Below are 12,260 nucleotides of genomic sequence, written 5' to 3' on the forward strand. Positions count from 1 at the left end.
GGTGTCAGAGATGACCGGTTCCCATTTATGAAGAATGACCATCCATTGGTTTAAATGGTATTGTCTGTTGTTGAGGATTTTTTGCATGTCCTCTTCCAACTAAAAGCAAAACTGGAAGCATTCTCGACCTAGATCTGATCATGTTGCTTTGCCTTTCAGGTTCTAGCGATTTATGAGGAGAGGAAAGAGAGACCAGAGTCTCTGGGCGGTTGGGTCAAGTGGCCCATAAGGGTGAGGGCATTTGCTTCAATCAACATAGAGGTATCAAGTTCAGGGGCTCGAATTCTCCGGCGAGGGGGAGGAGAGCAATCCGCATCAATTTCTTTTCCCTTCAGGGAATAGGGGATTCTTCTCGACATAAAATGGTTGGGGGCGGTTTAGAGCGATGGGAGTCAAAGTGCAGTGAGGGTAGTACCAAGGGTTCCAAATGTCAAAGGATTGCAAAGTTTTGGACAGGTTTAACAGGTTAAGTAAGGTTACACAAGTTTAACAGTTTGAGGGAGAGAGGACCATACCTTGATGCAATACTTTCCTCAAAGAAGCGAATGTAGCAGGGCGAGGCAGGGAAGAAATTGAGAGCTCCGGTGGGGATTTGTCACCGGTGCACCGCTGTTGTCCAGTGGTTAAAGTCATAAGCGGGTAAAAAACCGTTGGATATTGCTGTGTTTAGTTAAAACGAGTAGGTGAGATCCGGTTTTTTGAAAGTTGACTTCTTCTTCTGGGATGCATTGGGAGTCGGGCATGTGAGTTTTTTTAGTAATTACTTCATTCGCGTTGAAGATGCCTGTTACACTTACTGTTTATAACTTCAAATTGCATATGTGTTTTTGAGCCTTCTTCAATACATTTTTCTTAGACACTTGCCTATCACCTCTGGTAAATTTTGGAATTCTTCTTGTGCAGGCTATTAAGCATGGATGCGATCAATATCACTAGTCAAGATTCTTATCTGGATTGCTTACTTGATATTGTTGTAACAATAAGCTACTTTCTCCGGATTGATTACTTGGTGCTAGGACAAATAGAGAACGAAAACAACATGTATATTTGTTTAGCTTCAGTGATTGTGATGCAAATATATTGTTTTATGTGATGTGAATTTTGGCTAAAAGCAATGTTTTATGTTTCATTGGCATTGCTGTTTGTGGTGGTTTTCCTTGCATCATTGAAGTTTGTTGTCGGAGAACATGTAACTACATTCACATAGGCAGTTATAGTCAATTATATAGATTATCCGCTGATATATGTGTGCCACATCTGTCAGATTGGAGCCATCCTGAATCCAAGACTCCACACTCTGCCTAGACGAGGTGTGGTTAGCTTAATTAAATGATTCCTCTGTTTTTCCTTCACTTGTGTATTTCACTTTATTGAACTGTGACCAAGCACTTGTTGTGACTATAAACTTCGTCAAGACATTTTATGCCGTAATTCTTATGTAACTTGTTTGTTTCTTTTGGTCAGGTTTTGGATGCATCATGGTACATGCCACATGAGTGTGAGGTTCGGTCCAGTTCTGAATAGTGGACCAGAGACAAGCCTATAGGGCCTCGGTTTAAAAGAAAGGCCCATGTTCTAGGTTGTTCTTGGCAACGGTTGATTAAAAGCAGTCAACACTCAATATTTTTCCCTTAGTTGAAGAGTATGGGTTCATTGTTACACTGGCAAGGATAAGATTCGAATCACCTAGGATTTATGATCTGTCAAGGGTGCATCAACAAGTAGTATAAATTCAGGGCAAGAGTGAGGTGACGGCAACAAGAGATAGAGTGAGTATTGCAAGCAGGATAGGTCTAGAGAAATTGAGAGAAGAGAGACCTTAGCTTCTTCTTGCTCGGTTGTATAGGCTCTCTAGAGGTCTTGTTTTCACCTTCCTGGTTTCTTGTAATCGATTATTTACACTCTATAAAACCTTGTGAGCTGGTTAGTAAGCTCACTAAGACGTACCTTGGTCACATTGACCTTGGAAACTTGTAAATTTGTGTGTCGTCTCTCCCTCCCTTTTACTTCTCTTCTCTCTGTTCTGTCACAAACAAACTCAAACACAAGATAATCTTTCAGTCGGTTCAGAAGTTAACACTCCTACAAGTGGTATCAGAGCTACGGTTTCAGGGATAAAGGTATTGTTTTTTCTTCTTAAACTTAAGTTTTTCCTTCAAGAAGTCACGAGATCAAGATTCAGCAAGTATAGGTTTCTTACTTGGTATCTGAGTCTAGGAAGGTTTTCTGAAAGGGTTATTTGGTGCGAGGATTACTAGTTGCATATCTGGTTGTTTTGGTAAAGGTGATGTTCAGATACGCTCTTTAGTTAGGTTGTGATCAGATCTAGCCGAGGTAGCGTAGATGGAACCCACCCAGAGTAAGTTTGAGGTTGATAAGTTTGATGGAGAGGTTGATTTCTCCATATGGAAGCATCGAATGTTAGGTCAACTTGAGCTACTTGGTCTACTTTCAGTCGTAAAGATCGAGGAAACCTCAGGTATGGAGAAAGAAGATGAGTCAGATCCTAAGTGGATGGCTAAGGATAGAAGAGTTAGAAACTTGATAGGTATGAGCCTGACTGATTTGGTGTTAAGGAAAATCATGAAGAACAAATATGCACAAGGCATGTGGGATGCGTTAGAGTCACAGTATCAGGACAAGTCAATGCCAAACCGGTTCTATCTCAAGCAGCGGTTTTACAATTTCAGAATGGAAGAAGACAAGAACCTAGACAAGAATCAGGACTTGTTCAACAAACTCGTCTCAGATTTGGCAAGTCTTGTGGTGGAGCTAAATGATGAGGATCGGTATGTTATTCTCCTAAACAGTCTACCATCACATTTTGTTCAGCTGGTTCACACGTTAAAGTAAAGAGGAGGAAAAGAATCACTTTGAAGGAGATTGTTCAGTCGGCCTACTCTATAGAAACGGAGTTGAAACAGAATGATAATTACTTAACAAAGACAAGCGGTGAAGGTCTCTTTTTTCAGCAAAAACCCAAGTTCGAGAAGAAAGCAAATCCCAAAGCGAAGCAACAAAACAAAGGCAAAGATAAAACTAAGACTAAGAAAACATGTTGGGTTTGCGGAGCTGAGGGACATTTTAAAGAGGATTGTCGGACAAGTCTTTGACTCGCAGCCTATGATTTTAACTGCTTCAGAGACACAGGTGAGAAGCGGGTGGGTCCTTGATTCAGGCTGCTCATATCATTTAACATACAGGAAGGATCTAATGTATGATCTAGAAGAGATAAACGGAGGAAAGATCCTGATGGGAATTGATTCTTACTGCGAGATCACGACTATAGGGAAACTCAAGATTGTCAATTAGGACAATACCACTATCATTCTGACAAAGGCTAGATACTCACCAACTGCTAAGAGAAATCTGATATCTCTCAGACAACTGGAGTCGCAGGGTTGTTGGTTTCAGTCAAGAAATTTCAGATTAAGGGTTTTCAGTGGAGAAAATGAGGTGTTAGCAGGTGATGATAAGGATACTCTCTATATTCTATATGGAAAGGCAGTAATGGAGCAAGCAAATACAGTAATCAAGGATGAAGATAAGACTATGCTTTGGCATAGCAGGTTGGGACATGTTAATGAAAGGAGCTTACAACTGTTGGCTACGAACGAGATGATCAAGACAGAAGATATTTCAGAGCTAAATGAGTGTGAGCATTGCATTTTAGGGAAGTGTCACAAGCTATCCTACAAAACTGGGAAGCATACATCAAAAGACAAGTTGGAGTATGTTCATTCAGATCTTTGGGGATCTCCCAACGTCACTCTAAGCCTGTCAAAGTGTTAGTACTACATTTCATTTGTAGATGACTTCTCAAGAAAGGTGTGGGTCTATTTTCTGAGAACCAAGGATGAAGCATTCAGAAAGTTTGTGGAGTGGAAGGCGTATGTTGAAAATCAGAGTAGGAAGAAGCTGGAGACTCTAAGAACCGACAACAGTCTAGAGTATTGCAACCGATTGTTCGAGATCATTGCAAGGCTATTGGTATTCAGAGGCACAAGACGTGTCCATACACCCTTAACGAAACAGAGTTGATGAGAGATTAAATAGAACCATACTTGAAAAGCTCATAAGCTTATTAAGTGAAACCAGTTTAAGCGAGACATTTTGGGCGGAAGCAACATCAACTGTGGTGTAGATGATAAACATAACACCGTCCACCCTTCTAAATTTTGAGGTATCTGAGCAAGTCTGGACAGGGTCGAAACTAGACTATGATCATATGAAGAGGTTTGGGTGTTTGGTGTACTACCATGTGGATCAAGGAAAAGTTAAGCCTAGGGCTAAGAAGGGAATCTTCATGGGATACCCACAAGGAGTGAAAGGCTACAGGATATGGAGCCAGGAAGAAAGAAAATGTGTCATAAGCAGAGATGTCACATTTTGGGAAGACACTCTCTACAAGGATACGGTAAGAACAAAATCAACAGGAAAAGAAAAGGTTGGTGTTTTTTTATCAGAAGAAACTCGAGAAACCAAAGTTTCAAAGTCAAGAACCTGGATTAACAAGGTCACCGTCGAACCTAGAAACTTATCTCTTGACCAGGGATAGAGAGAGAAGATTTATCACACCATCAAGTAGATTCGATGATTGTGATGTGGCTGCTTATGCTCTTACCATGGCAGAGCTGATTGAGATCGAAGAACCAAAAACTTTTCACGAAGCTATGGAGAGCAAACATCAGGTAGAGTGGAGTGGAGGAGCTGATGAAGAAATGGCATCATACGACAAAAATCAGACTTGGAGACTGATTGAGAGACCAGAAGGATCAGAAGTGTACTCGAAGTGAATATGATCCATGCGTGTATTTTAAGTGTTATGGTGAAGGAGAGTATGTCTATCTACTACTCTACGTAGATGACATGCTAGTGGCAGCTAAAGAAGTTGAAGAAGTTAGGAAGGTAAAGGAAATGTCGAACAGAGAGTTCGATATGAAAGGCTTTGGACCAGCAAAGAGAATTTTGGGGATATACATCATCATGGACAGGAAACAAGGCTCATTGATTCTATCTCAGAAGGAGTACACTGAAAACGTCCTAAGAAGTTTTGGTATATCTAACTTTGATCCAGTTCAAACCCCCATGGGGTGTCATTTTAAACTTTCTAGCACCTCTATTGAAGACAATTCAGAAATGGAGTTCAAGATGAGAAGAATATGTTACTCGAGCGCCGTAGGAAGCATCATGTATGCAATGGTTGGATCGCAACCAGACATTGCTCATGTTGTTGGCCTGGTAAGCTGCTTCATGAGCTCACCTAACATGCAACATTGGGAAGCAGTTAAATGGATATTAAGGTATCTGAGTGATATATGGTGTTTTTATCGGTTTTGAGTCTTTGTTTACTCTCTTATTTTATACTTTTTATTGAGTCAAAGTGTGTTTTTGGAGTCTTTTGGTTCTTTTTCGAGTCTTTACAGGTTTTAGGAAAGTTTGGAGGAAATTAGAGGAAAATGAGCTATTCTGGATACAAACAAGCATATGAGATGAATGTTGGTTCACGTGAAAATCCGCCTACCAGAGGAACCCGCTTGGCTAAGCAACGAAGTCTAACCCGGAAAGTTTCATGTTAAAACCCGCCTATCTGAGAAACCCGCCTGGCTGAGAAGTGAAGTCTAACCCGACAAGTTTCACGTCAAAACCCGCCTACTTGAAAACCCCGCCTGGTTGAGAAATTTTTTGACTAGGCCGGTACCGTTTTTACCTTATTTGGAGAACTCTATAAATACCTTTTATTTGTTGGGAGAAAAACCGTAAGTTTTATTCTAAGTTTTTTTCTACGCTTTCTTTCTGCAACGTGAGACTTTTTGTAACCCGCTCTTTTGGGATTCTAGAGATCCATCCTCATTAACAATTTGGAGACGATTTCTAAACTCTTTCTTATTATTTCTGCAATTTAATCATGTTTTCTTTATCTATGATTTTTGTTTTCTCTTTTGCTATGTGTGAGTAGTTCTCCAATTGGGTTTTAGGGTTCCAATTAGGAGATTCAATGAATTGATGTTTTAATTGTTGTTTGGAGTTCTTAATCCTTAGGTTCTTTGATTTACATGATCTTAATGCTAAAATAGGACTGATCACCTTGTTTTAGACTCTAGGTTTTTCTATGCATCACAAGTGTTCGATAGAATGCCTGAATGAGTGTGAATTGAGCAATGTATTTCTAGCCTGTGAAAGTTGATGTTAGGACGCATTGTGAACTTAATGAACTTGATTGTAATGCAAATTTGGCTATGAGGTTGCAAATGAAAGTTTAGCAAACTAATAGTCAAATTTAGTTTCTAATGCTTGTAAAGAGGATTAGTCTATTATAGTGTTCCTGTTCTAGAACGGTTATTAATTATTGAATTCCATATTTCATTTTCTCATTAGTCATTGATCTCAGAAATACCCTATGACCCAATGCTATAATCTTATAAGTTAATCGATTTAGTTTCTTTGCATTTTTATTTACAACTTGAAAACCAAACAAACAAACATTCGTTCGCTTTAGCTATTTACAAGTCTCGCAAATCTTTAGTGTACCAATGGTCCTTGTGGACTCGACCCCGCATATTCTGCCTCACGGCTAAGTGTATCGGGTTATTACTCGAGCAATCACTGAGTACAAGTTCAGATTTTCAGTTAACTTTCAGAAGATCAAACAAGTTTGAAGTAGTAGGATTTTGCGACAGTGATTACGCGACTGACCTGGACAGAAGGAGATCAACTACCGGCTATGCTTTCCAAGTTGGAGGGAATACGGTCAGTTGGCGATCTGGTCTGCAAAAGATTGTCGCCATGTCATCGACAGAGGCGGAATACATGGCACTAGCAGAAGCGGAAAAGGAAGCTTTATGGCTTAAGAGAATTACTTGAAAGTTGGGTTTTCCTCAGAAGACTGTAAAGATCTTCTATGACTCACAGAGCGCCATCTGTTTAGCCAAGAACAGCGTCTTCCACGAGAGGATGAAGCACATCCAGATACGGTATTACTTCATCAGAGATATGATTGCAGAAGGTGATCTGGTTGTGACTAAGATTGATACTAAGATCAATCCAGCAGACATCCTCACCAAATCAGTTCCGGTAAAGAAGTTTGAGGATGGACGGAGTGATCTGAGAGTGCTCATACACTGAATCTAGCTTGGAGTGAGCTAGGGCTTCGACGAGAATGTTGAAGCAACCGAAGAGACAAGGAAGAAATTTCTTCGGGTGTTATATCGGAACAGGATCGAGGTGGAGAATGTGAGGTTTTGGTCCAGTTCCAAATAGTGGACTAGAGACAAGCCTATTGAGCCTCGGTTTAAAAGAAAGGCCCATGTTCTAGGAAGACAAAATTTTATAAACAAATGAAAAATCCGTTTTATTCGGTTTTAATCCTTAAAAACTGTAGATTAACCGAAAATCAAATAAACCAAAATGAATTTAATTTCGGTTAGGTTTGATGATATTTTCAAAATTAAAATAAACCAAAAATCGAAATAACCGAAGAAAATAAACCGAAAATGGATAACAAAACAAAAATGAAAAATATAGTAAACAAAAAAATCCAATAATAAAAAACAAATAGGCCCATAAATATCATCTTCACGAGATTATATCTCAAATATATTTTATAACCCCAAAATTTTCATACACATCAATAGGACCGACTCAAAAATTTTAAATTCTATACTAAAATAAATAAATAACAGCTTTCCGTGATACTAAAAATTTCAGAGAAAATAATAGAACTAGGTGCTTCGGCACCGCTAGCACCACAACAAAAAATATGATTTATTCAAATTATTTCATAAAACACTATATATAAGTTTGTTATTAATAATATACCACTGAGTGAACATAAAATTTAAGTCAAACATGATCAGCACACAACCCCGCGCAACGCGCGGATTCTCATCCCTAGTAAATTTGAATTGTAACTCCTATTTATATTTCTCCACTTAATTGTATTAAAACACGATTAGAAACTTTCTATTCATCCCCTTCCCTCTTAACCAATTAGAATGTTATATCTAATATTTCGTTTAAAAACAAATTAAATCGAAACTATATGTCGGTTTGGGTTTACAAATGAGATGGTTAGGGTTTAGATTTTACAATTAGAACAAAATTATATGTCGGTTTGGGTTTACAAATGATATGGTTAGGGTTTAGATTTTACAATTAGAACGAAAATATATGTCGGTTTGAGTTTACAAATGAGATGGTTAGGATTTAGATTTTACAATTAGAACAAAATTATATGTCGATTTGGGTTTACAAATAAGATGTTTATGGTCTGAATTTTATAATTAGAATGAAATTATATAGCGGTTTGAGTTTATAAGAACTTATTTTAGAGAATGAGAGAATCAGTATTGTTCTTATTTTAGAGAATGATGGAATCAGTATTGTTCTTAAAACACATAATATCACTTCCATTCCTAAAAATATTCATTGTCTCATTTTTTCATTCTCTCATTCTCTCATCCTCTTCAACTATATCTCAAATTTTGTTGTTGTTGTTGTTAATACATAAATGTTGATGTTTTAAAAGGTTTGTCTACATAGTTTTTGATATTTTTTAAAAGGTTTATCTTCATTGTCTATTTTAGATTATCATTTTATAAGTAATTATTTTTTTAATATTCTTCAACTATATTCACCCCACAAGGTCATGAGGTTGAAAATGTCCATGTCTAATTCTCTATTCACTTCTAGCACTTAAATTTAAATGGAGGAATATATAGAAAAAGAATATAATTTTTAAAACATACCGTCTAATTAAATACTCTAAAGATGAGACCATTATTATGAAATCTAGCACTAGAAATTAAATTGATAAAAGAAAATTTAGAAAAAGAAACCAAAAAGATAGAAGTTTTCCTAGGAAATTTTTAAAAATATTTAGATTGAAGTTCATATGATGTTATACGAAAACTAATTTAGTTTGTCACTTACAAAATAATATGAATTTGAATTTGTATGAGTTTATATCAACAAAAAAATAAATCATGTGTGAGTTTAAAATTTCATTGGACCACTTTGTATTCCTTTTATAAAAAACAAAACAAATTAAAATTTTATTTCTAATTAACTCACATTTAATGTCATTTGTAATTCTACATTTAGCTCAAATGTAACTCCTATCCAATAATTATTATAAATTTCATTCTCCCACTAATTTGTTTATCTTTCAAGAGAAAATGTCTTTGGTTAAGTTTTCTTATTTTTATTTTTATTAGCTAGTTATTTAGTTATATTATATATATATATATATATATATATATTTATCTTCTATTTATATTTCTTTAAACTTTGAAATGAGGAATATTTACACATAATGTTTTTATATATAGTTACTAATTTGTTTTTGATAATTTTGTTTGATACAATTTTACTATAATACAATCTTAAGAAAAAATCTATTATTTGATTATGTTATTGTTACTAGAAAAAAAAAATATTTTTATAAATATTCAGAAATATAATTAAAAAAACTATTATGCATGCAATCACGCATTGCGTGGACTAATTGTCTAATACCTAGTAGTTAGAATAAATTAAAAATATAAAAACTTTAACAACAAATAACAATGCACCATGTGTTCTAGTGGTCTGAACTTTTGTTTATTCAAAATAGTTTAGTCCCAAGTTTTTTTCATTTTTCACTTCATTTATGAGTTTAATAGGGGGTATTGAATTTGACATTCTAAAAGATTTTAGAGTATTCTTAAAATCCTTTGTTATTCGATTGAGGATTTTTAAAAATCTTCTGAAATCATATGTTATTCAACTTAAGATTTATGTAAAATTCTTTAAAATAATACAGAATATCTTGTTATTCAATCACTAATTTTTAAAAACTATTTGAAATCTCTTGTTATTCAATATATCACAACTTTTTTAAAACTTGCTACTTTGAATGATTTTAAGAGACTTTCTTTTGTTTTTTAGTTGAAAAGTATGACAATCAAAATCATACCTATAGAGGTGGAATTTTGAAAGATTTCAGAGAAAAAAAAAAAAAGACTGAAGATCTTGAAGCCAAAAACCCCCCAATCATCAGCCACATTCTCCACCAGTCTCAGCCTGAGCCGTCGAGTTTTCTGGGTTTGCCGTAGCAACACCAGAGTCAGAGTAAAAGGATAATGAATTCGATTGGTTTAGATCAGTTTTGATAATATATAAGTAATCTCTCTTGAGCTCATGGAAAGTTCGATCAGATTATTATTTAGACAAAAAAAAAAACATCACCATCACTATCATACATGAACTGAGGACATAGCTCCAATTACTTATATGATTTTCTGGTATTGTATTGTAAAATATTTTAAAATCACCCAAAGTTTAATAGTCAAATCTCATGAAATCACATTTCATTTTCATTTTATTTTCTTAAAATAGAAAAATTATAAAACACAATCAAATCTCCTAAAAACTTACTAGAATCTTTCAAAATTCTAAAATATTAAAATTCTACCAAATCTTTAAAACATCAAGTTGAATAACTATTGAATTAATGATTCTAACACATCTATTGTACATAGTCAAAGAGTCTTGCCATAAACATCTTTTTCTTTTTTTGGTCAAAAGAGTCTTACCATAAACATCTATGTTCACGTTTACTATAAATTGCAACACAAAGTGAAAATATTCTTCATCAATCAATTCTTATTTTCTCTACTGCCTCCAAAGAAAAAAAAAAAAAAAAAAGAGATGAAGTTCTTGGTTTCATTGGTTATGTTCTCTCTTCTTTTGAACGGTTTCACATTTGCTCAAACTCTCATTCAAGATTCTTGCAAGAAAGCAGCCGTGAAAGTACCGGACTTGGATTACAATTTCTGCGTCGATTCTCTTACACAAGATCCACAAAGCAAAACCGCAACCACCCTCGAAGGTTTGATCCTATCGTCGACGAAGAACGCTGAAGCAAAAGCTATGAACGTTAAAGGAATCGTTGAACAGATCCTCAAGGGCAAGAAATATGAAAGTATTGAAGCAGAGCTACGCGATTGCGTTGAGTTTTATGACGATGCTAATGATTCGTTAAACACTGCTTTAGCGAGCGTTCGATCGCAAGATTATATAACCGCTAATGAAAATTTTAGCATTGCTTTGGATGTACCAGGCAATTGCGAGGAGGAGATCAAGGAAAGAAATAAAAAGCATTCTCCCGTTAGTGACGAGAACAATATTTTGCTTCAGAAGATTTCGATTCCTTGTGCTTTAAATTATATGCTAATATGAATTTGTCAAAGTGCTTTACCAATTAAAAATCGATTAATGATTACCATGTAAAGTTGAGAGCAAAGAGACTTTATCTTAATGGAAATAAAATTTCAATTTACATGTTTTTTTTTGCCAGCAACATTGACATATTGATTTTTGTTTTTGGTAACACGTGACATATCCTACTATATTAATGGGGAAGTACAAATATGAAACTAACTTTAAAAATGTATAACATTATATTTTAGAAAAACTTAATTAATTAATTAATTAATATTTATTACTTATTAATAAACAAAAAAAATATTAACCGATCAAATTAAATTAAATCTACAAAATTAAATAGAATCTATTCGAATCTAAAGTAATTTGTACTTAATAATAAAAAATATTCTTAAAAATTAACAGCTAAGGTTTTATAAATCTAATCGAATAAAATCTACAACTACAAACTTTATCAAAATCTACAACTACAAACATAGGCTAAAAATTTTATTAAAAATCTAATAGATAAAATCTATATCAGTTCCGTTTCACAGTTTAGATTTTAAAAATTAATAAATATCATGATAATAAAATAAATTTTGTTAATAAAATAAATTATTGCAATTTTTCATCAAAAAAGAGTTCAACCAGCGGTTTTTTGCGGGTTAGTACCTAGTTGATTTGGAAACGTAAAAAAAAACGCTATTTTCTTGAAATTTAAACTTAATACGCGATTTTAATTATGTAAGAAAATATTCAAATATATTATATAATCTTATTTAATATATTGAAGGCTGCAAATTTATATGTCATTCAATTCATTAATTTGTAGGGATTATTAATTTCAATTAACAAGTGAAACTGCTTTATTGATCTGTTCATTTATAAACCAGTTGTATAAACATTCTTTACTAATATGTTTCTCATAATATTTTAAAAAGTAATAATAATATTATTTATATAAGATGAAAGAAATATATACAGGATGACATATCAGTATCTCTCAATTAATTCTTTAATTTTGTTTTATATCAATTATACTATTAAAAGTTCTATATTAAATTTTATTTTTA

At 34.3% G+C, this 12,260-nt stretch overlaps 1 pseudogene across 1 annotated transcript; it reads left to right on the forward strand.

Annotated features, from left to right (window-relative positions):
- The first annotated feature begins 10,623 nt into the window (after window positions 1–10,623).
- On the forward strand, window positions 10,624–11,320 carry LOC104760315 (pectinesterase inhibitor 12 pseudogene; annotated as a pseudogene). The gene has a single exon (XR_015588167.1). The product of XR_015588167.1 is annotated as a pectinesterase inhibitor 12 pseudogene (transcript).
- Window positions 11,321–12,260: the final 940 nt, after the last annotated feature.

Source organism: Camelina sativa, chromosome 18 (assembly GCF_030686135.1).
Source record: "Camelina sativa cultivar CO46 ecotype springtype chromosome 18, ASM3068613v1".
NCBI classification, from domain to species: Eukaryota; Viridiplantae; Streptophyta; class Magnoliopsida; order Brassicales; family Brassicaceae; genus Camelina; species Camelina sativa.